This window comes from Lithobates pipiens, unplaced genomic scaffold, assembly GCF_037356315.1.
Source record: "Lithobates pipiens isolate NorthernLeopardFrog02 unplaced genomic scaffold, aLitPip1_a1.2 Scaffold_30, whole genome shotgun sequence".
NCBI classification, from domain to species: domain Eukaryota; kingdom Metazoa; phylum Chordata; class Amphibia; order Anura; family Ranidae; genus Lithobates; species Lithobates pipiens.
The window spans coordinates 68,913,553-68,939,443 of NW_027507791.1; positions in this window are offsets into that span (position 1 = coordinate 68,913,553).

The following is a 25,891-nucleotide window of genomic DNA, read 5'->3' on the forward strand; positions in this document are numbered from 1 at the left end:
AAATAACCATTCAAAAGACTCATTATGCCTCACAGATTATACGTTGGGGTGTTTGCTTTCCAAAATGGGGTAATTTTATGGGAAATTCCATTGTCCTGGTACTACAGGGACTTCAAAAGTGTAATAGGTGGTTGAGAAATGAGATGCGTCATTTTTGCTCGTAGAACGCCTGAAGGTACTACATCAATGTTGGGCCTCTGTATGTGGCCAGGCTGTGTAAAAGTCTCACACATGTGGTATCGCCGTACTCGGGAAGAGTAGCGGAATGTATTTTGGGGTGTCATTTGTTGTATGCATATGTTGTGTGTGAGAAATAACCTGATAATATGACAATTTAGTAAAAAAAAATAAAAAAAAATAAAAAATCTTCATTTTGCAAAGAATTGTGGGAAAAAATGACAACTTAAAAAAACTCACCATGCTACTTACTTAATACCTTGGGATGTCTACTTTGTAAAAAGGGGTCATTTGGGGGGTATTTGTACTTTCCTGACTTGTTAGTGTCTCAAGAAATGAGATACACCTGATGTACTGAAGGCCTGATCAGAAGTGATCAATTTTCAGTGATTGGCACCATAGTTTGTAGACTCTATAACTTTCACAAAGACCAAATAATATATACTAATGTGGGTTATTTTTACCAAAGATATGTAGCAGTATAAATTTTGGCCAAAATTTATGAAGAAAAATTACTAATTAGCAATAATTTATGACAGAAACGAAGAAAAAGGCATTTTTTTCACAAAATTTACGTTTTATTTTATTTATAGCACAAAAAATAAAAAACCCACTAGTGATTAACCACTTTCAGACCGGACCAATTTGCTGGTCAAAGACCAGACCACTTTTTGCGATTCGGCACTGCGTCGCTTTAACTGACAATTGCGCGGTCGTGCGACGTGGCTCCCAAACAAAATTAACGTCCTTTTTTTCCCACAAAAATTTCTTTTGGTGGTATTTGATCACCCCTGCGGTTTTTATTTTTTGCGCTATAAACAAAAATAGAGCGATAATTTTGAAAAAAACGCATTATTTTTTACTTTTTGTAATAATAAATATCCCCCAAAAATATATAAAAAAACATTTTTTTCCCTCAGTTTAGGCCGATACGTATTCTTCTACATATTTTTGGTAAAAAAAATCGCAATAAGCGATTATTGATTGGTTTGCGCAAAAGTTATAGCGTTTACAAAATAGGGATAGTTTTATAGCATTTTTATTAATAATTTTTTATTATTTTTTTTTTTACTAGTAATGGCGGCGATCTGCGATTTTTATTGTGACTGCGACATTGTGGGGGACCCATCGGACATTTTTGACACATTTTTGGGACCATTGTCATTTTTACAGTAATCACTGCTATATAAATGCAGTGATTCCTGTGTAAATGACACTGGCAGTGAAAGGGTTAACTAGTGGGTGGCAGTGTAGGGGTTAAGTGTTCCTAGGGGTGTGTTACTAACTGTGGGGGGGTTGGGCTTTCATTTAGTGTACACTGATCTCTGCTCCAATCACATGGAGCAGAGATCAGCGTCACTAGTTGCTAGGCAGAATGGAAAAATGTTGTTTATACAGCATTTCCTCCATTCGGCCGCTCCGTGAGACGATCGCGGGGATGCCCGCGGCGATCGAGTCCGCGGGTCCCGCGACCGGACTCACGGGGGTCCCGACCAGCGCGGGAGCGCGCCGCCGGCGGCGCGCTCCCGATGGCACGGCGGCAACGAATATTGGACGTACATGTACGCCAATATGCCTGCCCGTGCCATTCTGTCGACGTACATCGTCGTGCACTGGTCGGGAAGTGGTTAAATACCACTAAAAGAAAGCTCTATTTGTGTGGAAAAAAGGACGCAAGTTTCATATGGATACAGTGTTGGATGACTGAGTAATTGTCATTCAAACTGTGAGAGCGCTGAAAGCTGAAAATTGGTCTGGTCAGGAAGGGGGTGTAACTGCACTGTATTGAGGTGGTTAATGGAGTGGTTATCTTAAATGAACCAAAGGCGCATATACAGACTTAATCTGGTGAGTGGCCATTTTGGCAGGTGGTGGTGGTGAAGTCACTCCATAGGTGGATAGAAGAAGCACTTTATAAAAGAAGCACTTTACATAGGAGGAATTTAGTGGCACTGGAGTGATCATTCACTTAGGACATTCATGTGGCACTGGAATTGTTTTTTTTCTTTTTTCTATTTTATACATATATAGTGTTTACATATATTTTTTTATATTCTAGTATCTTCCATCCATATTGTCTATATTAATTGCACTTTATATAGTAGGATGACAGTAAAACAAGGAATTTAATTGAGGCACGGCACTTTATGTGGTTTTGTATAAAATACTGTGAAAGTGATATTTGACACTAAGTGATTGTGGTGGTAGTTAGAGCAATCCATATTACACGCATATTTTAAATTCAATTTGTCTACTTATATAGTGACATTTATACCAGATTGCAGCAAACTAAGATATAATCTGTTAAAACCTTTTGTGCTGGTAATTCATTGGTTTTCAGAAAACCCTAACTTGATGACATTTGGTTTGTTTAAGAACTGAGCATCATAAACTGCCAATTTAAGCTTTTTTTTATCCTTTTTTCTAGCACAATGCTGTGGATCTCCTACAGCCTCTTTGCAGCCTATTTTTGTCTACATGCATAGGCTGCATGCCATTTCCCAGAACTGGTTTCCTAATGGTGATAACAGGGGAATACGTCTTCATTATGTATGGTGAAATGGCCACCCATGTGACAGGGTAACAATGCAGGGGAACAATTGACAGACAGGAGCAGAACGTTGTCACGCTATAACAGAAAGTGCCTGAATAAGGACTTTGACAGTGGGATCACCAAGTGTTGTTTTCACGAAAGCTGCAGATAACAAATATAGAAAATGATTTATCACTAAATTTACATGTTAACGCATATATGAGATTTTACTCATTGGTTTTATATAACTTGATATATACTTTATATTATATAACTCTTGCTACAAGATCAATAATGTTTAAAATCATAGTGCTGTTTATGTTTAAACTGTGTATGTAGTGGTGTAAGCGGCGAACACTACGTCATATGAGTTGTGGCCACAAGTACCTGCCCACAGCAATGCATATCAGCAAAAAGTAAAGAACTATGACTTAATAAAATAATAGTAACATTCAAGTGACAGACTTAGGATGACATCAAATATTGATGGTTATGAATATTCATTGCATATGGCCTTTGTCTATTAAAAAATACAGACTTTATGTGCAGAGACATGGAAAAATATTTCTCCTTTATGTTTGGTAAAGGTAGTAGCGCCCCCTTGTGTTTAATATTCACTGGACTAATTAATTTTACAGTAACCTAGATTCTGTACAGTGGAATACAAAATATAGCATCAAGGGGAAAAAAATAAAAACGATGTGCCCACAAAGCCAGGAAAAACATACTTTAATAAAGGTGAAGTCTAAACGCAAACAGTATTCTGAAAATAGGTTAAAAGTTTCCATTGCAATTTATGCTTCATTAGCCAAAGCCTCTCTCATGGCTGTCAGGGGAAGCATCTCTGTACAATGCGTGGTGCGGTAATAATGAAGCCTAGCCTCCAGGGCCCTATAATCTCATTCTGAGAAGCCATGCATAAAATGAGACACATTACAGTCATATCCAGATGTGATTACATCTGCTATTATTTCAGGGTGTATTCATCATTAAAACCGAGCTGTATCTTTCATACTATTTTAACATAAGAAAAAATATCAGTCAATACTCACGTATCCTATAAGCATAAAATGTTAGGCCTAAGCCCACAATTCAATACTGTTTGGAAGCAGAATCCTCCCTGCTACTAACACGACGTACAATGGGCTTACTGCCCTGTGCTTGTTCTCTGACTTCTTGTTTCAGTTGCCCATGGAGTGGGCACTGTGCATGTATGGCCAATCCCTTGTTTTAGCCCCTGTACACACAGTCGGAGATTCCGATGGAATGTGTCCTATCGGACCGTTTTGTCGGATATTCTGACTCTGTGTGGTCTCCATCGGACTGTTTCCGTCGGAATATCCGACGGACCAACTTTTCCAACTTGCCGGTAAAATGTTCAGACAAAATGCTCCGATCAGACATACTCCGATCATGTGTAGCCTACTCCGATGGACAAAGTGCTACGCATGCTCAGATCAAATTCCTAGACCAAAGCTATTGGCTACTAGCCTGAACGTAGTCCCGTCCTAACGAAATAACGTCATCACGTTATGTACAAATGGATTTTCCGACAACTTTGTCCGACCGTGTGTATGCAACAGTTTCGGACAGAATCCATCGGAATTTGGTTCCTGGAATGTCCGACCGTGTGTACAAGGGCTTAGAGGATCTCATTCACACAGTTGCTTACACACACATTGTGTAACTGGGCTGTGCATTTAAAAGGCTGGAGCTGGCAGGTACAGCATGCAGGGAGTTCATTAAGTCTATGGGAACTCTGCGACTGCATTAACACTCAATTTGACAATCGTTCGGGTGCGAGGCCCCAAATGCAGACAATGTACGTTTGGGGCGGCATTGACATGTTTCCATAGACATGAAAGGCTGCAGGGTGCATTGTGTAAATAGATAGCAAACATTCCATGTCTTAAATGTCATGCCTGTGATATCGCCACAAACGATGGTGTCCAAAAATCACCATAGGTGACGCTTTAAAAGCCTTTACAGCTCATCAATTTAGAGCTAACTATGAACTTTTGCACTAGAATTATTGTTCTCATTCTAAAGTTCATGGCGATATGTCACATGTGTGGTGCGAACACGGTTTACATACACAGGCACACCCTGAGCTTATGTTTGCAGAGGTGTGCAGGTCAATGGAGGTTTCGGCAGTTTTCTTCTTAACCACTTGCCGCCCGCCCTATAGGCAATTGACGGCTGCAAAGTGGTTGCATAATCCTGACCGGACGTCATATGACGTGATCAGGATTATGAGCCGCCGCGCGCCCCCGGGGGCGCGCATCGCGGCGATCGTTGTTGCGGGGTGTCAGTCTGACACCCGGCAACTACGATCTCGGTAAAGAGTCTCCGACGGAGACTCTTTACCACGTGATCAGCCGTGTCCAATCATGGCTGATCACAGTGTAAATGGGAAGAGCCGGTGATCGGCTTTCCCTCACTCGCGTCTGTCAGACGCGAGTAGAGGAGAGCCGATCGGCTGCTCCTCTGACAGGGGGGGGTCTGTGCTGATCGATTATCAGCACAGCCCCCCCGAGGATGCCCACACTGGACCACCAGGGACGCCACCAGATCACCAGGGAAAAGGTAATCCTCCCTAGACCACCAGGGATGCCAGTCAGCACAATGGGTGCCAATTAGTGCCCATAATGGATGCCAATCAGTGCCCACAATGGGCATCACTGATTGGCATGCATTATTGTTTGGCACTGATTGGCATCCATTACTATAGTATAACACCAATGCTGCCTATCAGTGCCCACCTGTGCCGCCTATCAGTGCCCACCTGTGCCGCCTATCAGTGCCCACCTGTGCCGCCTATCAGTGCCCACCTGTGCCGCCTATCCATGCCCATCTGTGCCGCCTATCCATGCCCATCTGTGCCGCCTATCCATACCCATCTGTGCCGCCTATCCATGCCCATCTGTGCCGCCCATCCATGCCAATCCGTGCCAGCTATCAGTGCCAATTTGTGCCACCTATCAGTGTCCGTCCGTGTCGCCCATCCGTGTCGCCCATCCGTGCCGCCTATCAGTGCCACATATCAGTGTCACTTCATTGGTGCCACATTGGTGCCCATCAGTGCCGCCTTATCAGTGCCCATCAGTGTAGCCCCATCAGTGCCCATCAGTGAAGGAGAAAACGTACTTATTTACAAAGTTTTGAAACTGAAACAAAAAAAACATTTTTTTTTCAAAATTTTCGGTATTTTTTTATTTGTTGCGCAAAAAATAAAAACTGTAGAGGTGATCAAATACCACCAAAAGAAAGCTCTATTTGTGGGAAAAAAATGATAAAAATTTCATTTGGGTACAGTGTAGCATGACCGCGCAATTGTCATTCAAAATGCGACAGCGCTGAAAGCTCAAAATTGGTCTGGGCAGGAAGGTGTTTAAGTGCCCGGTATTGAAGTGGTTAAATTTGAATATATTTTATTATAATTTTTTTTACTTTGTATTTATTTATTTTTACTTGATTGCTATCAGAAGGGGTTAATAAACCCCTATGTGATAGCATTGGGCAGGTGATAGGTATTCTTTATGGAGACATTAGGAGTCTAAGACCTCAATGTCTCCCCTGCTGCCCTTCACACCATCTAGCCAAGTACAGATCGGCTTGGTTAGATGTGTACCCTGGCTGTTCTGGCCAGGAAAGGGTGCATCTGAAACTGGAAGTGACATCACTTCTGGTTTCATTGTTTGCATGTGAGGTTGAGGCATGGATTTGCCCCAGTCTCACAGCACTCTTTCTCCCCTAGCCGGCGGCTCAGGTAAGCACGGGAGAGTTCGGGAACAACGGGAAGAGGGAGGGCCACCGGCGGGAGGGGAGGCACCATGCTGCTTTTGTTTGAAGCACATGATTAGAGTCTGGGGCTCTAATTGGCTTCAAAAAGGGTGGACTTGGGGCGCAGAGCCCTGTGTGACATTAGTGAATTAATATTCGCTAATGTCTTCCTTTTTCTCCTCTCAGCCAATCAGGAAACCGGTCCTGAGGCCCGATTGACTGGGAGTCCTAAGACCCCAATGGTCGGGAGTCTGAAGACCTTATTGGCCGGGAGGAGAAGCAGCGACCCCACCGGGACACGGAGGAGACAGAGGGGGAAAGCCGCAGCCGTGACCTGGATGGGGTAAGTGCTGATCAATCGGTGACATACAGTTTGAGCAATATCCTTGAGTCAATGTGGTGTGGCTTCCTGTTATTATGGGGAGTATATACATTGTTCAGCTGTTTTTTTCCTTTAAAGGCCCTAGAGTTAGGCCATAGCCTGACTCCAAAATATATTAAAGACACACAAGTAGATTGTTTTTCGTTCAAGCTAATTTTACCTAGGAAGCTCAATAAGTGAAATTTAGGGATTATTTATATTCCACTCAGCTACATACAATGCAACTTGCATTTTTCAGCTCATCCATAAAGTGAAGGCCAAGGTGTAGAGCTTTTGGCATTTGGTGTGCTTCATAAATGTGTATGTGTTTTTTTTTCAGTGGTATGGCCAATGTACAGCTGTGGTATGGCAATACTGCTGTTTTTTTTAAATATGCCCCTTAGAGTTTCCTCTTCTGCGAAATTGGTAGTTTTCAGCCACTCATCCCTACCCCACACCATTCTGCTTTAGTATAAAAATAAGCTCCACCAGGTTTTTCAAAGCCCTACTCCTGTTGAAACTAGCATGCCAACAGTTTTTTGCTGGTACATGTGACAGGGACAAGATTCGAGACTTAAACACCATACACACCAGATTTGTGACAATATTGTTCACCTAACTGAACTATTTATTGTCACATTGAGAAATATTTGTGTGTAATGTAGCAATAATGAGCAAGCACACCTATAGCTTAAAGTGGTAATAAAAGTTTGGCTTTAAAAAAAAAAAAAATATCGTACTTACCTGTTCTGTGTAATGGTCCCCCACTGGTGCTCCAGGCCCCTTCCCCTTGACCAGTGCCCCTAATTACAAGCTGCTTACTATGGGGCACTGGTGCTGCTTGTTTCCAAGCCCTGCTCTGTGTCCATAAGACACACAAAGCAGCCCCTCGCTCTCTTCTTAACTCACTGGCTGTGATTGCCAGCAGTTGGAACCAGTGGCTCCTGCTGCTGTCTTAGCCAATGAAGCAGTGGTGGCCGATCATGCAGGGCGCAGGGGCGCCACCCCCCTAATCCATGCGCATGACCCCTAATTTACATGCAGGGCACCGGACGCATAGATTTCAATGGAGTTTTTTTTCCCGAAGCACATGATTAGAGCCTAAGGCCGCGTACACACGGGCGGACTGTTCGCCCAACCTTGTCCGCTGAACAGTGTTTGGGCGGACAGTCCGCTCGTGTGTGGGCTTTCAGCGGACAGTTTCAGCGGACAGTTGGACGGACAAAGTCTTTCGGAAATTCCGAAAAACTGTCCGCTGAAACCGTGTTTGAGCGAACAGTCCGCCCGTGTGTGGGCCTGTCCGCTGTACTTTTCGAAATGAGCGGACTGTTCCCGCTCGGAAAGTCCGCCCATTTCGAGCGCGTGTACAGGTAGGCGGGGCCCGCGAAGGAGACGTCGCGGGCTCCGCCGCCTGGAATGGGCTTAAAGGGGAACCCCAACGCCGAAAAAAATCGGCGTGGGGGTTCCCCCAAAGTCCACACCAGACCCTTGTCCGAGCACGCTACCCGGCCGGCCAGGAAAGGGGGGCGAGCGAGCGCGCCCCCCCCTCCTGAGCCGTACCAGGCCGCGTGCCCTCAACATGGGGGGGTGCCTTGGGGAAGGGGGGGCCGCGCGGCCCCCCCACCCCAAAGCACCTTGTCCCCATGTTGATGAGGACAAGGGCCTCTTCCCGACAACCCTGGCCGTTGGTTGTCGGGGTCTGCGGGCGGGGGGCTTATCGGAATCCGGGAGCCCCCTTTAAGAAGGGGGCCCCCGGATACCGGCCCCCCACCCTATGTGAATGAGTATGGGGTACAATGTACCCCTACCCATTCACCTGTGAAATAAAGTACAAAAAAAAACACAACACAGGGAAAAAATATTTTATTGCACAGCTCCGGGGGTCTTCCGTCTTCGGGGGTCTTCTCGCCGGACTCCTCCGCTATCTGTGTGTAGCTCTTTTACTAGCGGAGGAGTCCGGCTTTCTTCCTCCCCGCCGCCGGCCTCTTCTCCCGACTTCGGGGGTCTTGTCCCCCTCTTCGGTTCTTCTGCCGGGCCACCGCGCCTTCTTGTAGCTCTTTTGCAGGCGGTGGCCCGGTCTTCTGTCGCCGCTGCCTTCCGTTCTTCTGTCGCCGCCTTCGGTTCTTCTGCCGGGCCACCGCGCCTTCTTGTAGCTCTTTTACAGGCGGTGGCCCGGTCTTCTGTCGCCGCTGTCGTCGCCGCCGCCGCCGCCTTCCGTTCTTGTTCTTCTTCTTCTTCTTCTTGTTCTTCTTGTTCTTCTTCTTCTTCCCCAGGAGATGTTGACTCGACGCGCTCTCTCCAGCCGGAATGCCAGAGCCGCGCTGTGCGGTCACTTATATAGTGACAATGGGGCGGTGTCACATGGTATATGTCACATGGGTTGGTCACATGGGTTGATGTCACATGGGGACTATGACATCGTAAGGGGGCGGGGTCACCATGTGACCAACCCATGTGACATATACCATGTGACACCGCCCCATTGTCACTATATAAGTGACCGCACAGCGCGGCTCTGGCATTCCGGCCGGAGAGCTCGTCGAGTCAACATCTCCTGGGGAAGAAGAAGAAGAACAAGAAGAAGAACAAGAACGGAAGGCGGCGGCGACGACAGCGGCGACAGAAGACCGGGCCACCGCCTGTAAAAGAGCTACAAGAAGGCGCGGTGGCCCGGCAGAAGAACCGAAGAGGGGGACAAGACCCCCGAAGTCGGGAGAAGAGGCCGGCGGCGGGGAGGAAGAAAGCCGGACTCCTCCGCTAGTAAAAGAGCTACACACAGATAGCGGAGGAGTCCGGCGAGAAGACCCCCGAAGACGGAAGACCCCCGGAGCTGTGCAATAAAATATTTTTTCCCTGTGTTGTGTTTTTTTTTTGTACTTTATTTCACAGGTGAATGGGTAGGGGTACATTGTACCCCATACTCATTCACATAGGGTGGGGGGCCGGTATCCGGGGGCCCCCTTCTTAAAGGGGGCTCCCGGATTCCGATAAGCCCCCCGCCCGCAGACCCCGACAACCAACGGCCAGGGTTGTCGGGAAGAGGCCCTTGTCCTCATCAACATGGGGACAAGGTGCTTTGGGGTGGGGGGGCCGCGCGGCCCCCCCTTCCCCAAGGCACCCCCCCATGTTGAGGGCACGCGGCCTGGTACGGCTCAGGAGGGGGGGCGCGCTCGCTCGCCCCCCTTTCCTGGCCGGCCGGGTAGCGTGCTCGGACAAGGGTCTGGTGTGGACTTTGGGGGAACCCCACGCCGATTTTTTTCGGCGTTGGGGTTCCCCTTTAAGCCCATTCCAGGCGGCGGAGCCCGCGACGTCTCCTTCGCGGGCCCCGCCTACCTGTACACGCGCTCGAAATGGGCGGATTTGCCTCCGCCTTACGTGGGCGAGTCCGTTCATTTCAAAAGTTGAGCGGACTGTTTGGCAAACAGTTCGTTGAAACAGTCCGCTCGTGTGTGGGCAAGTCCGCTCATGCAAATTTTGAGCGGACTGTTTGCCGAAACTGTTTGACGAACAAGGTTGGGCAAACAGTCCGCGCGTGTGTACGCGGCCTAAGTCTCTAACTTCAGAAAGGGTGGGCTCAGGGCGCAAAGCACTGCTTCCAGAGCCCACCCAGTTGTGTGACATTAGCGAATTAATATTTGCTAATGTCTTTCTGTTTCTCCTCCCAGCCAATCAGGAACTGGGTCCTGAGACCCGATTTGCAGGGATTCCTAAGACCCAATTGGCCGCGAGTCCTATGTCCTGATTGGCTGGGACTCGGGAAAAGACAGGGGGGAAGTCGCCAAAGCCGCGACCTGGATGGGGTAAAAGCAGGGCTGGTGGGGAGCCTGGCGGGCAAGAGGGAGTGGCGATCGATCAAGCGAGCAAACGTTGGGGGTTGGTTGGTTGGCTGGAAGGGGGGGTGGCTGGCTGGCTGGGGGGGGGCTTCAGCTGCCCTCCCTAATAAAATCAGGCACCAGCCACCACTGCAATGAAGAAAGGGAGTGAGAGAGCCAAGGCTCTCATGCATATCGCTGGATAGAGAGGGAGTTCAGGTGAGTATTGGAGGGGGGCTATGGGGGGGCAGCACATAGAATAATTTTTAAAAAAACCTTCAGCCTTTACAACCACTTTAATTTTGCAATTTCTTTATTATATAATGCAATGATATTAATGCGCTACCAAATGTGTGCATTTCTTAACAATATGCTGCAACACTGAAGGAAATATCAGAACCCAGAAAATATATAAAGTGAAGGTAGCGCTGAGCTATGAACCTATATACTGTGCGTAATAAAGTGCAAAGGTGCTCAATAAAAGATATGGTTGAAAGAGGCAATGTTCAAAGATCAATATATATCCAGACCTAGGCAGTATAAAAATGTGTTGCATGCCCTGCGATTTCTTCGGATAAAACAATAAAAGAGTATCAATAAGACAATAAAAGTATATCAAACACTCAAATGATTCTTCATAGAACAGTGATAGAAATATATCCATATGGTATGCACAGTACTCAAAAGAGGGTGCACTACAATTGCAATAAATCCTGAAGGAATAGGTAAAATCCTAAACAGCATATAAAAGCATACAAAAAAGTTTCCTCCATAAAGGTATATGCTGCAAATGTTCTCATAGGTGAAAGCAAAAAAGATAAGTGGTGTCCATATAAGGTGCAAGGTAAGTAAGTGGCTGTATATTAGCAGTGTCAGCATAAAATGACAAAGTGCTGGTGCTAGTGACAATCTTCTGGCATAAAGTGCTGATGATAGGTGACTTCCTGGTTCCTGTGCAGAGTAATGTATAGATGTACCCTTACCTTATCGCTGTAAGGTAACAGCATGTGGGTATATATCAATGTGTTTCTTGGCAGCCTCCCAGTATGGCATATCTGGCTCCACTGGTGTGTGTCTCTAGTCTGGAATCAGAGTCCCCCTATTGTCCCTGGTGTGTCCGCATCCAATGAACCTCACAATGGGGCGTTGGGGGGGGAAGTAAAGAGGGATGCACACTAGTGTAGTATTTCCAAATGTTTATTGACAAAACAGTAAAAGTAAAATCAAGGTACTCACAATAAGAAGTATCAAACAGGCATATAACAAATGAGCTGCAAGCTCACCCACATCACTTCCAGTGCATCGTGTTCCCGCACGTGTTTGTCACTGTCACATGACCTCATCAGGGGATTTGCAGCATATACCTATATGGAGGAAACTTTTTTGTATGCTTCTTTATTACAAGTAGAAACAAAAAGGAAAGGGATACTTGCTCAGTATCCCTGGGTCGGACTTTTAAGGCATATGAAACAAAAGCGAAGTATAAAGAAATAACAATGTTTAGGAAAATACAATACATGAATAAAGCATTCAGAAGTTAAAAACCATGTACAATGATACAAAGTATACAGGGAGCCCTTGTGCATCCACGCGTTTCACCGTTGGGCTTCTTCGGGACACAGTCAAGGTTTCAAAAGAGGAGAGAACGGATCTCACTGTCTAGAATAGAACACTAATTTTAAAAGAAATTTTTAATAATCATGACATACGTACTGAATATTAAAAGCGCTTATCTGTCCAAGAGGAGAAATCGGGGCACAAATGGACACAGAAAACCAAGAAACAAAAAAAACAAACAAAAAAAAATCAAAACGACCTTGCAGGAGAATGAGCCTCTTATGTAAGTATCCATATAGCAAGGATATTCAACGATATAATCCCAGAAGGGGGGGTTAATTCCAGTCAAGGTTTCAAAAGAAGCAGAGGAGCGAACGGATCTCACTGTCTAGAATAGAGCATACTCATTTTAAAATACATTTTTAATAATCATGACATACATATTCAATATTAAAAGTGCTTATCTGTCCAAGAGGAGAAGTTGGGGCACAAATGGGCACAGAAAACCAAGAAACAAAAACAAAAAAAAACTACCTTGCAGGAGAATGAGCCTATTATGCAAGTATAGCAAGGATGTTCAACGATATAATCCCAGGAGGGGGATTAATTCCTGTGGTCTGTATACGGGTAATTGGAAATGGCTAAATATGGCAATCAATACAAAATCACACAGTCAAGTAAGTGTCCTAATATCCCCTGGAAAAGCAAAGATAAAGACTAATGCCCCAAGAAACAAAAGAAAAAGAGAGAAATACCTGCTAATATAAGTAGATCAAGGATAATTATCAAGTAGTTCCCAAACAGGGGGAAGCAATGTCATGAAGAGTAATCCAGGAATGGTAGCCACACTGGAGGGTAATAGTGAGGGTACACACTGAACGACCTAATGAAGGAAGGGGAAAGAGACACCCACAGCCCAATTTGGAAAAATGTCAACAATGCAAAGCATATAGATATGACAGTACAAGGCCAAAAGCCATACAGACAAGGGTACAGAGGTAGACAATCAATAAAAAACAAACAAGAACCAGGAAAACAGAAGATAAATATAGAACTAAAAAAGAAAATGAAAAATGAAAACATTTATACATACAAAGAGAAAAAATAAAATAAAATGAATTCCTTCCTATGGTTGAAAGATATCCATAGTGCCTGGACAGATCCCATGGACAGACAGCGACAATTAAAATAATTTAAATGCTCATATATCACCCAGTCAAAAAAGTCAATCAATAATTGTTCAGAGATGTATAGTTCATCATTGGCAATAAAGAATTTATTTAGTTATAGTCAAAAGATAATGACATGCATTACTTTTATTCATGAAACGTCTTATTAACCCGATGTGGGATTTGTATCAAACAAAAGCACTGTAAGAAAACGAACAATAAAGTTAAGTTATATAACACAGTATGCAAAAATAAAAAATAAATTAAAAAAAACAAGTATGGCAGAAATCTAGGTATTAGAGGAATTGGTATTGGGTATTGATACCAGGTAATGGTTTTAAGAAAGATTTAAAGGTTAACATGTCCTTCAAACCTGGATAGGTAGTGGTCCTCAAATTGTATACCTACTGGGACTCCCTTTGAAGGACCCTTTGGTCAAAGTTGCCCCCTCGAGGATCCTCATAGACACGATCGAGGGCGGCAAATTTGAAAACCTGAGGATCATATTTGTGTCTAAAAGCCACATGGTGTCCAATGGTAGTGGTCAAAAGGCCATTGGTGGCATTATAGACATGGTATTTCATCCTCCTCCAGAATGGCCTTATCATTTTGCCAACGTAGAAAGCTCCACATTGGCAAAAGATTATGTATATCACTCCCCTAGTTAATAATGCCATAAACACCAATATTAATGGTAACGTCGAGATATGCAATTGTTTTCATACTGGACTTCATTGTAAACTTGAGATTATAGCTGTTTGTATTTAGCATTCTCATAAATTGATCCAATGCTTCTACCGGTCCCGCCCATAGCTTCAGAACATCATCTATGTAGCGGAACCACTGTAGGACATTAGAAAGAATATCCACATGTTCGTCACTGGAGAACAAACCATGTTCCCACTCCCCCAGGTACAAGTTCGCATAAGACGGCGCACAACATGTGCCCATAGGGACACCTTGTACCTGGAGGAAGTGGGACTTGTCAAATGAGAAAAGATTCTTGGTAAGAATGTGGGACAAAAGTTGTAGCACAAAGGTATTAAGGCCAAAGAATTTAGAGCCTCTTTCTCTTAAAAATCTAGAGATGACCTCCATCCCATAATTGTGTGGGATGGATGAATAAAGGGCCTCAATATCTATGGCCACAAGTGAGCACTCAGGGGGCACACCTAGGCCATCCAACTTCTTGAGGAGATCTGAGGTGTCCTTGATGTATGAGGGTAAAGTCATTACATGCAGATGAAGGTATTTGTCCACAAACTTGCTTGCTCTTTCAGTCTTAGAGCCCACTCCTGAGACAATAGGACGTCCTGGAGGGTGTCTAAGGTTTTTGTGTGTTTTAGGGAGCGAGTAAAAGGTAGGAGTTTTGGGGTAGGGAATTTGTATGCCCTCAAAAGTTTCCTTGGTGATCAAGCCATTTGCATGGGTGGAAAAAATGGTATCATCATACTGTTGATTAAATCCAGCAATCATGTTTTCGAATATTGGTTTATACCAAGATCAATTTTTTAGTATATCCCAACACATATTTCTGTACTGTAGCTCATCCATTACTACCACATTTCCACTGTTGTCCGAGGGCTTAATCACCAAGTGAGACATTTTTGCTAAGATTACAAAGTGCAGTCCTATGTTCCTGACTAAGGTTGTGACCAACCGATTTAAGAAAAATGTATTGTTCAATTTCCCTAGTCGTCTGGGTAAGAAAAGTCCAGATATTGAGTTAGTATGCAAGGAAGGAAATTGAGTAAACCTCTTTTTAACCACATTCCCTAAAGATTTAATTTTGTTCTGGTATTGCGACATTTGGACCCTAAGGCCCAAAGCCTCATCCGATTCATGGTAATCTTCCTGTGTTGTGTTGTCCTCATTTTCCTCCAGTAGGAAGACCAAGTTTCTTAGTGCTCTAAATTCTGCCACTGTAAAGTCCTTCCAAATCTCTTGATTAGAAGCATCAACCTGTTTATCTCGTCTATCATTATCAAATATAAATTTATACGTCAACTTCTGGGGGAAAAACTCAGACCGACTTGTAATAACTCAATCTCTGTTTTACTCAAACGGTACATTGACAGATTGATAACCTCTAAGTGAGGATTCGCTGCCATAGATTCCATTGTGTCTATGATGGGAGAAGAGGAGGCAGGGGCAGGGGCAGGGACAGGGAAAGGTTTAGTATTAGGATTAATATCCAACACTTTCTTTCTTTCTTTCTTTCTTTCGTTTTGACACTAGGGAAGAATTGGTCAATACATCATCTTTTAGGGTCTTTTTTAATTCTTCCAATCATGGCTGTACTTGATGGCCGTGATAGGGCGAGAGATTGTGCGCTGTCAATGATTTGTAATTGAATATCTGATTGTTTTGGAAGTCACAGGTACTTCAGTGGCAGAAGTATCAGAAGAAACACCCAGTGTTCATGTCTCAGAAAACATAGAAACCCCTCTGTTCACCACGGGAGTGAGCTCATTACGTGAGTGATCTGTATGATTGTTACCTGTTGGTAGGGTAGAATCATCTATTAGTCGTTTTTTGTCAGTGCCTGTCTGGTACCCACCACCAGTCTGTGGTTGTTTCCTCAAATTACCGCCTCTTTATCATCCTCGATCTGAGGTCTGCAAGCTCTGTGAAATATGAGAATTAGTAGAGGAATCCGAGTCATTGGCCTTGTCTCTAGATTTTTTGGAAATATTATTCCACAAGGGGGCCCGCATATTTGCAACCTCCCTGTTGACTGTTATTTTGTGGCCAATTATATGCATATTTTCCTCCAAAGGCTAATTTATCTTGTGATAGTTTATCCTCTTTCTTTTGTAATAGATCTGTGGTAAAGTTTTGAATATGTTCCTTAAGGCATATATCAAAGGCTCCAAAAGCAGAATTGTTTAGTATTAAGGTATTTTCATTGTAAATTTGTTTTATTTCGCAGTCCACCAATTTTAGTTCCTGCATATAATATTCTACCAATAATTCCATAATTTTTTGGGGAAATTCCTGAAGATTGTGTTCCCACCGGATCTTGGGATCAGAATCAAGTGCCCATATATTAGGAAACACTTGCACCAAAAAAATTTGAGCAGGAGCTAAAATTTTCCAACAAAAAAATCTGATCAGACTTTTTCCGATTTGTAGAGAATTCCAACGGAAAAAGTGCCACGCATGCTCAGATCAAATTAAGAGACCAAATCTATTGGCTACTAGCCTCTACATAGTCCCGTCGTACCCAACGAATGTGACCACGTTCCGAACGATCGGATTTTCTGACAACTTTGTCAGATCTTGTGTATGCATCACAAATTTTGGACAAAATCCGTCTGAAAAAATCAGATGGATTTTGTGATCGGAATGTCCGAATGTGTGTACAGGGCATTAGGCCTTTAGAGTTTGCTTTTTTGTTTTGTTACCTTTATTAGAGATCACCTTATAGGGGCCATTAAATCTGTCTAGATACAGGACTTTTTGTGAGGTAGTCATTAAGGCATCTTGGCTTTGTTGCTCTAGTACCCTCCAGTGTGGCTACCGGTCCTGGATTAATCTTTATGGCATTGCTTCGCCCCTGTTTGGGAACTACTTGATTATTATCCTTGATCTACTTATATTAGCAGGTATTTCTCTCTTTTTCTTTTGTTTCTTGGGGCATTAGTCTTTATCTTTGCTTTTCCATGGGATATTAGGACACTTACTTGACTGTGTGATTTTGTATTGATTGCCATATTTAGCCATTTCCAATTACCCGTATACAGACCACAGGAATTAATCCCCCTGCTGGGATTATATCGTTGAACATCCTTGCTATACTTACATAATAGGCTCATTCTCTTGCAAGGTAGTTTTTTTTTTTGTTTTTGTTTCTTGGTTTTCTGTGCCCATTTGTGCCCCAACTTCTCCTCTTGGACAGATAAGCGCTTTTAATATTGAATATGTATGTCATGATTATTAAAAATGTATTTTAAAATGAGTATGCTCTATTCTAGACAGTGAGATCCGTTCGCTCCTCTGCTACTTTTGAAACCTTGACTGGGTCCTGTAGAAGCCTAACGATGAAGCGCGTTGACGCAAGGGCTCATTGTATACTCTGTATCATTATATATGATTTTTAACTTCTGAATGCTCTATTCATGTATTGTATTTTCTTAATAAACATTGTTATTTCTTTATACTTCGCTATTGTTTCGTATGCCTTAAAAGTCTGACCCAGGGATACTCAGTAAGTATCCCTTTCCTTTTTGTTTCCCTGTAACTTACGGATGTGGCTATGTGAGTGCCCTCTCTTTTTTACTTTATTACAAGTAGCTAAAAAGCTGGCATGACTTGCAATAGGTATTTACAATATACATTGCATAGGAGTTGCAGCAAAACTTTATGTCTAGAAATTACATCTCTGCTCATTAAATGCTTGTATGCACAATGTGTAAAATCAATCCTCCATATTTCATACAAACAGAAGTATTTACAAAAAAAGAATAAAAACAACCCCTTGCCAAACAGAAAGTGGGGTAAGGTACCACGAGGAAGATTTGTACATATGTATAGTAAAAATCCAAGGCAAAGCAGGAACAGGAATTTGAACGCAGTGACACAGCAGGTACAGGACCTTCATAGACAAAAGATTTTACGTCTGCATGTCCACCCTGATTGGGCCTGGCACAATGTGCTTAGCTAGATTGTATCATCTGATCATTGTTTTCCTCCAAGATAGGGTGACATTCAAGTATCCATTACACTACCCCATCCATTTCCATAGGCCAAAATTTACATGTCTGCCCTATACAAGCATGCATGTTAGTGTACATTAGAACATGTATCCAGGGCCAAATCATGCACATATACCCAGTAGCCATCCAATTTGTAGGTAACCTGAAGAAGTATTGTGTTTTTGCAATGAATCCCTGCAGAAAATATCGGTTTTACAGCATTTTCTTTAATCTCTACATGTGCTGCTAGTGCTTGGGCAAGGGGGCAATGACTGTAACAAGCACTGCCAAGAGCAAAGCTACTGCCTGTTTGCTTGCATTTAGTCATTACCTTTTTATACATGTATAGGAGAGTGTACCCAATAAAGAATTATAGACTCAAAGTGACAGAAATATTGGATCTGCATGACAACAGCCAACCAGCATTTTCAAAATTCCAATACAATTACCCCTAGAATTAGGTTCCTTTAAACACAGGCACAGAAGCTGTAGAGATCCCCTGTGAGCAGATGGGACCACTACAATATCTATTAATGGAAAATTAAATCTCTCAGATACACCACATACCTTTTTATGTGCAGCTTGGTTGGAGAGATGCAATCCAGTGGACTGATCCAGTGATATTGAATATATTGAACATATTGATATTGCGGGTCTCTGTGTTAACTTACACTTCAAACAATTCTCAAGAATGATTTTTTTCCTTTACAACTTGTGTTGGTTGTGTTGATACTTTTTTATACTTTATTAATAATACTGTATTATTTAGACTTTTTTTATAACATTTTTTATATTATGTTTGTCTATTCTTATATATATATATATATATATATATATATATATATATATATATATATATATATATATATATATATATTTATCTTTTATTCGCCCTTTGTTTTGTTTGTTAGCAGTAAAGAAGGGGGAGTCTATTCCCCCAAAACCCATTGGCTTGAGGTACTTGTTGCTACTTTTTAATAAACATCTATGAACCATACTGTAGAAGTTACATTTCTCTGTAAACCAGGCGTTCCATTCTTTTTATCCAAGTTTTTCCTATACAAGGAAATGTATCCTCTGCTGGAAAAAAAACAAAATAACCAACTATGTCACAATAGTAATTTTTATTTTATATAACGCGTTTAAAAGATACCTTCTCAAAGTACTTTCAAGAACAAAAGAAAGTGATACAAAAGAAAAGAAACAAAAAATGAACAGTTAGATGAAAACTTACCTAAATAAGAAAGTTTCCAGTTCTGATTTGAAAGAATTTAGAGACAATGAATCTCTGATATTTTTAGGAAGAAAATTCCAGTTTTGGGGCATAGAGGTGGGACATGGTTTGATGGGTAAATGGGTGTTGATGGGTTTGAGGGACTCTCAGAAGACCAAAATTAGAGAAGGAAAGTTCACAGAAGGGTAGGGGGAGTAGGCTAAAAATAAATTAATTCAGATAATGAAGGGCCAAGCCATGCAGAGCATAAGGATTTTAAAGTCAATGCAAAACCTGACAGGTAGCCAGTGCAAGGACTCAGTGATAGGAGTCATAATATCACTTGCACAAGACCTAGTCAGGAGTCTGGCAGCTGAATTAGTGTGGAACTAGACACCCCAGCAAGTAGAGCAGTGGACCATGTTATTTACAGAGAGTTTGGTGTCAGTCACTAGAGCTGTGGACAGGGTCAGTAGGAAAGAGGATAGTGTCAGCAGGGCAGTGGATGGTGTCAGTAGTTTTTTTTTTTTTTGCTATTTTTTTTCATCATTCTATTTTATCAGCCCTGTTGGGAGGGCTTTGGTGACATTTTATGAGTCTAAACAGACCCCTGATGTCTCAGTTTTGAGACAAAGAAAGGAAATTCAAGACTCAATCTCCTCTGCAGCTTCAGTTGTATGAAATTAATGAACAGGAAGAGCTCTGCACAGTATTCCTATTCATTCACAAACTTAAATTGTTAATGAACACAGTGAACGATCAGTATCAGTATTGATCACTCACTGAGTTCATTCAGAAAAGGGAGGGGTCATTAAATGACTAATTTACCAGCCTCTTTCCCTGTTCTCTATCTAACTCTATGGTGTTTACAGGAACCTAGCCCCTGTATTTCCCTTGTGCAGCAGCTAAATGCTGGTGATGAAAAAGGAGGAGAAGCTGCCTTTCAACTGCTGCAGGAGGAAAATCGGTTGCAGTAAATGCCACTCCAGTCCAGGTTCTGGGGTTGGGCAAGGAAGGGTCACGATCTGTCACCTACCTGCGATCGACGGGTTGCTGACCCCTGACATAGGGCGTAGTCGAGCAAAGTTTCTCAAGTGGAAAACATTCTGCCAACATTCTGTACATGTGAATTAAATGTTAGGCTAGCAATGTTTTTTAAATTAGACTAAATTCAAGTACCGTACTGGGAAGTGATAAAGTTGACTGGCTTCTCAGAGTTGATCAGGAGTGCCGATAAGCATGACTTTAAAGCAGGTTTTCACCTTTTTTAAATGTTTCCATTCTGCCCCTCCTCTGTTGCACAAATATATATTTTTTTTGTTTACTTACTATATTTTTTTGCCATCAGCCTCCCAATGACCTCACAGGGGAACAAGGCAGCATGGGATCCGAACAGCGGCTGCAGAGAACTAGATTTCAGCAGGACAATGCTGATCCTGCAAAGTGGGTGAGTGTCTGAATTGTGCACTGGGCAAAAAATTGATACACAGGGCAAAAAACTGATACAGGGGAGGATGAAGTTCCTCTTTAATCATGTCTGAGTTCAGTTGAAGGACATTTTGAGTCTTCCATAGTATATAAGTCACATATACAGTTGGCTCCAGTTATAAAATACTAGTGTACCTATGTATAATCTGTTCTACGAGGCTAGAGGACAACTACAACATTTTGAGTTTATATGGTACAAAGGGACCTCATCTCTACAAGATATCTACTTGTTAAATAAGTACTTCTCAAAAACCATAAATCAGATTGAGACAGAAGTACAGTTAAATCACACTTGCTTAATAATAATAAAAAAGGATAAACAGAGTAAATATAGTCAAAAGATAGCCAAAGTTCAGGAACCGGAACAGATAGTCAGACAAGCCAAAATGCCAGGGAGCCAGAGATGAGTGTAGTAGAACAGCAAGCAGGATCTGGAGACAGAAGGAATGTCAGCCAAGCAAGTCTGGCAAAGATCATCTGGACTGGACAGCTTAAGTAGGCAGGATTGACGAGCGGGATATCATCAACAGGTGAGTCACTGTGGAGAGATAGGAGCTGGCAATTAGCCAACAGCTTAGCAGCCAGCTTTGAGAAGGAAGGGCTGAGCCCAGCCCTGACAGTACCCCCTCCTCAATGACCTCTCCCCCTCGGAGGATGACCAGGCTTAAGGAGAAAATGTCTATGGAAATCACGGAGGAGGACAGGGGAATGTACGTCCAAGGAAGAGCGCTCCTCCAGACCGTACCCTTTTCAATGCACCAAGTACTGTATGCGCCCACAGAACTTACAGGAGTCAACAATGGACTGTACTTCATACTCCTCATGATTCTCAACTTGTACAGGATGAGGACGAGGCACCGAGGTGGTAAAGCGGTTGCAGACCAAAGGTTTTAATAAGGAGACATGAAATATATTTGAGATACACATATTAGAAGGAAGGTCTAATGCGTAAGCCACTGGGTTAATCCTGCGAAGAATACGGAAAGGCCCAATAAACCGAGGTGCGAACTTTACAGAGGGAACACGAAGTCAGAGGTTGCGAGATGATAGCCAGACCCTGTCCCCAACCTGGTAGGAAGGCGCAGGCAGGCGTCTGCGGTCAGCATGGAGTCTGTACCTATCATTAGCATGTCTCAAAGTCTCCTGGACTTGTGCCCAAGTGGAATGAAGACCACAGAGATGCTCCTCTAATGCAGGAATACTCTGCGGAGCAAATAAGTGAGGCAATATGGAAGGTTGGAAACCATAATTCGCCGTAAATGGGGACAATCGGCAAGAAGAATTCAAGGCACTATTGTGAGCAAACTCCACCCATGGTAAGAAGTCTGACCAGTTGTTATGATGGACAGAAATATAGCAACGTAGGAATTGCTCCAAGGACTGATTGGCTTGTTCTGCTGCCCCATTAGAATGTGGGTGATACTCAGAGGAGAAAGAAAGCTGAATTCCCAACTGTGCTCAAAAGGCTCGCCAGAACCGGGACACAAACTGACTACCCCTGTCGAAGACAATCACCTTGGGTAGCCCATGTATTAATGTATTATAAATGTGCCCAATCTGCACTATTGTACATTATTCTACTACTTATTGCTGTAATATGATCTGTATATTTAGTTTTATTTAAAAGTGTCATTGAAGCAGCAAAGAAAATCATGTAAAAAATAAATAAGTAAGAGTAATGTAAAAAATGAATATACAATAGCGACAGTGGTTCTTTAATTCCCCCCTAAAAGGCATGGATAATTAGATTATATTTCAATATCATGTCATATAATTTTAAGAACTATACCTGTGTTAGCATAGTTATTGGTAAGATCTGCCATTTCAGATCCAAAGTGATGGGATCATGGATTTAACAAACCCATTCTGTTAAAAGGAGCAATGGTTGTGCAGCCTAACAAGGGACCAAGGCACTTCTGTTGCTTTGTGGAGAAAGAAAATTCCTTTAAATCATCTAATTTTACTTTGTAGTAGCATCTACAGTTATGAATCACAATTGACAATTGCCCAGTTTGCCTAACCTGCTCTTGAATTTAATTTTTCAGTTTATCAGTGACAACCTTGACCCTAGTGGGTGTTGGCTGTAGATAACATTCAATTATACACACTGCTAAATGCTGACCTTTGCCAACGGGCAGCAACCAAATTATGCTAAAGATAAATGCAAAGGAAAATATGCCTTTCTATTCAATTTGCTATAATGTCAATTTCGAGCCTTACAGGAGGATTTAACTCTATTCAAAACACCAGGAAGAAAACTCTTCTCTAGCGCAGAGAGATTTCATCCCTTAATAGAAAAGGACCACCGAGATAAATCTTGCACCGATGATAGGGAAGTCTTAGTTCCATTGGTTGGTTCACTGCAAAGCAGAGGGATTAAGGGCAAATTGAGAGGAACCTGGAGTGTAAGGAGAAAGCCGAGGCTGAGGAGGTGGGGGAAAAAGGTTTGCTAGTTTTTATCAGAACTCTTGATCTGTAGGAACACATTTGTCTTCCGATCAGCAAAAAAAAGTCCTAATCCAAAACAATCAATGTGGCATTTGGCTTGGCTCTTTACCTTGCATGTAGTCTTTTTTCCCCATTTGCAAGCATATAATTACTTACACCAGGTGTTACACTGCCACACATCTCTTATGAGTTCACTATTCACAGAAGCATGAATTGCAATTTGCCAGCCTTTACTTAAGTTTCTTTGTGTCAAAATCTTTTACCCTGGGTGTACTGTTACTTTGACAAGTAGCACAGTACAATGGAAGGGGAAAAGATTGGAGTCTGTTAACAATAGGTATTAGAGCTCCCTGCAATAAGCCCCAGGTGACTGTACAAAAAAGATTACAGGCTCTCTAGTGCTAAAGAGAACTGTGTCATATTAAAATGTCAATACTACAGAGGTAAACTACATATAAATCGTTTAAAATGTGTGTATATAAAATTATGTTAACAGAACTAATAAAGCCTTTTGTACGGGCTTGACACAAACAATGTATCTAAGCATTATTCAAATAAAATAAGTATATTTAGTTGATAGCGATCACACTATAATCACCCCTATCGTTTTTTTTTCCCTGTTGCATTGTGCCATAATGGATTACATATTGTAGACTCTTTTAATTGAAGTGGAAAACAACTATTGCCATTACTTTCAGGATATGGGATGTGAGCAGAATCAGTATTATTTATATTGTAATGTCTGTAATGATGTTATGATTATGAAAACAAAAGTGACTGAAATCAGCAAACCTGCAATGAAGTGTCTTTACAGTGCCTTGAAAAACTATTCATACCCCTTGAAGTTTTCCATATTTTGTCATGTTACAACTAGAGTTGAGTGGACACCTGGATGTTCGGGTTCCACGGGTTTGGCCGAACTTCGCAAAAAAGTTTGAGTTCGGGACCCGAACTTGACCCCGAACCCCATTGAAGTCAATGGGGACCCAAACTTTTGACTACTAAAATGGCTCTAAAAAAGTAATGGAAAGGGCTAGAGGGCTGCAAATGGCAGCAAAATGTTGTTAAGAGCATGGCAAGTGCTCTGCAAACAAATGTATATAGGGAAATAGCTTAAAATAACATAAAATACATAAAAATAAAAAATAATATGCTGGAGGCCCCCTTCTCAGAAGAAGAGGTAGAGGAAGTGATTAACCACTTGCCGACCGCCGCACGACGATATACGTCGACAGAATGGCACGGGCAGGCATATGGGCGTACCTGTACGTCCCTGCCTTCCCGCGGGTGGGGGGCCCGATCGGGCCCCCCCCCGGTGCCAGCGGCGGTCGGTATCCGTGCAGGAGCGATCCGGGATGAGGGGGCGGCCATTCATTCATGGCCACCCCCTCGCGATCGCTCCTGACGAATGGAAGTGAAGCATTGCATCACTTCCTCTCCTGTAATGTAAACACAGGCAGAGGAAGTGATGTAATCTCTCCTCCATGTCTGTATTTTTCGTTCTGGCACCGAGGAGAGAGGATCGGTGAGTTGCACCAACACGACACTACACAGTAGAACATGCCAGGCACACTCACACCCCCCCTTCAACCCCCGATCACCCCCTCAATTACCCCTGCCCCCCCAGTCACAGTGACACCAATTGCATTTTTTTTTTTTTTGCATTGGTGTCATTTGTGACTGTAATAACTGTTAGGGCAGTTAGGGTTAGCCCCCTTTAGTTCTAAGGTACCCCCCTAACCCCCCCAATAAAGGTTTAACCCCGTGATCACCCCCGTCGCCAGTGTCACTAAGGCTGGGTTCACATTGCAGCGGTTTATGAGAACGGATGTGATTCGCACCGCACTGCAGTGCAAATCACATCCGATCTCTGTGCGATTCGAGTTCAGCCATACAGATAGTATGGCTGAATTCGCGCCGCACCCGCCGCAAACTCGCACGGGACCCTTTTTTTGGTCCGCAGGAGAATCGGATCGCATGGGTGTTCACACCATGCGATCTGAGTTTGCAGATCGCACTGCGATATGCGAACTGATCTGGGGGTGTCATTAACATTTCACTGACACTCCCAGCAGTTCGCATAGGGCAGTGTGAACTGCCGCTGGGAGGCATGCGATGCGGGAACCCGCCGCGGATTCGTGGCGTTCCCGCATCGCTCCAGTGTGAACCCAGCCTAATAAGCGATCGTTTTTCTGATCGCTGTATTAGTGTCACAGGTGACGCTAGTTAGGCAGGTAGGTATTTAGGTTCGCCGCAGCTTTTTATAGCGCCAGGGACCCCCATATACTACCGCATAAAGCCCCCTGATTGCCCCCTAGTTAACCCTTTCACCAGTGATCATCATATAACTGTTACAGGTGACGCTGGTTGGTTAGTTATTTTTTTATAGTTTCAGGGCACCCGCCATTTATTACCTAGTCTCACTAGTGTACCCCTAAATTTAGGGGTGTCTACTTTCCAAAATGGGGTCATTTGGGGGGGGGGGTTTGTGCGGTGTGGCATTTTATGGCCTTCAAAACTGTAACGCCCTTAGAAAGCCTGAAGGCGGTGCTTGGTTTTCGGGGCCCCGTACGCGGCTAGGCTCCCAAAAAGTCCCACATATGTGGTATCCCCGTACTCAGGAGAAGCAGCAGAATTTATTTTGGGGTGTCAT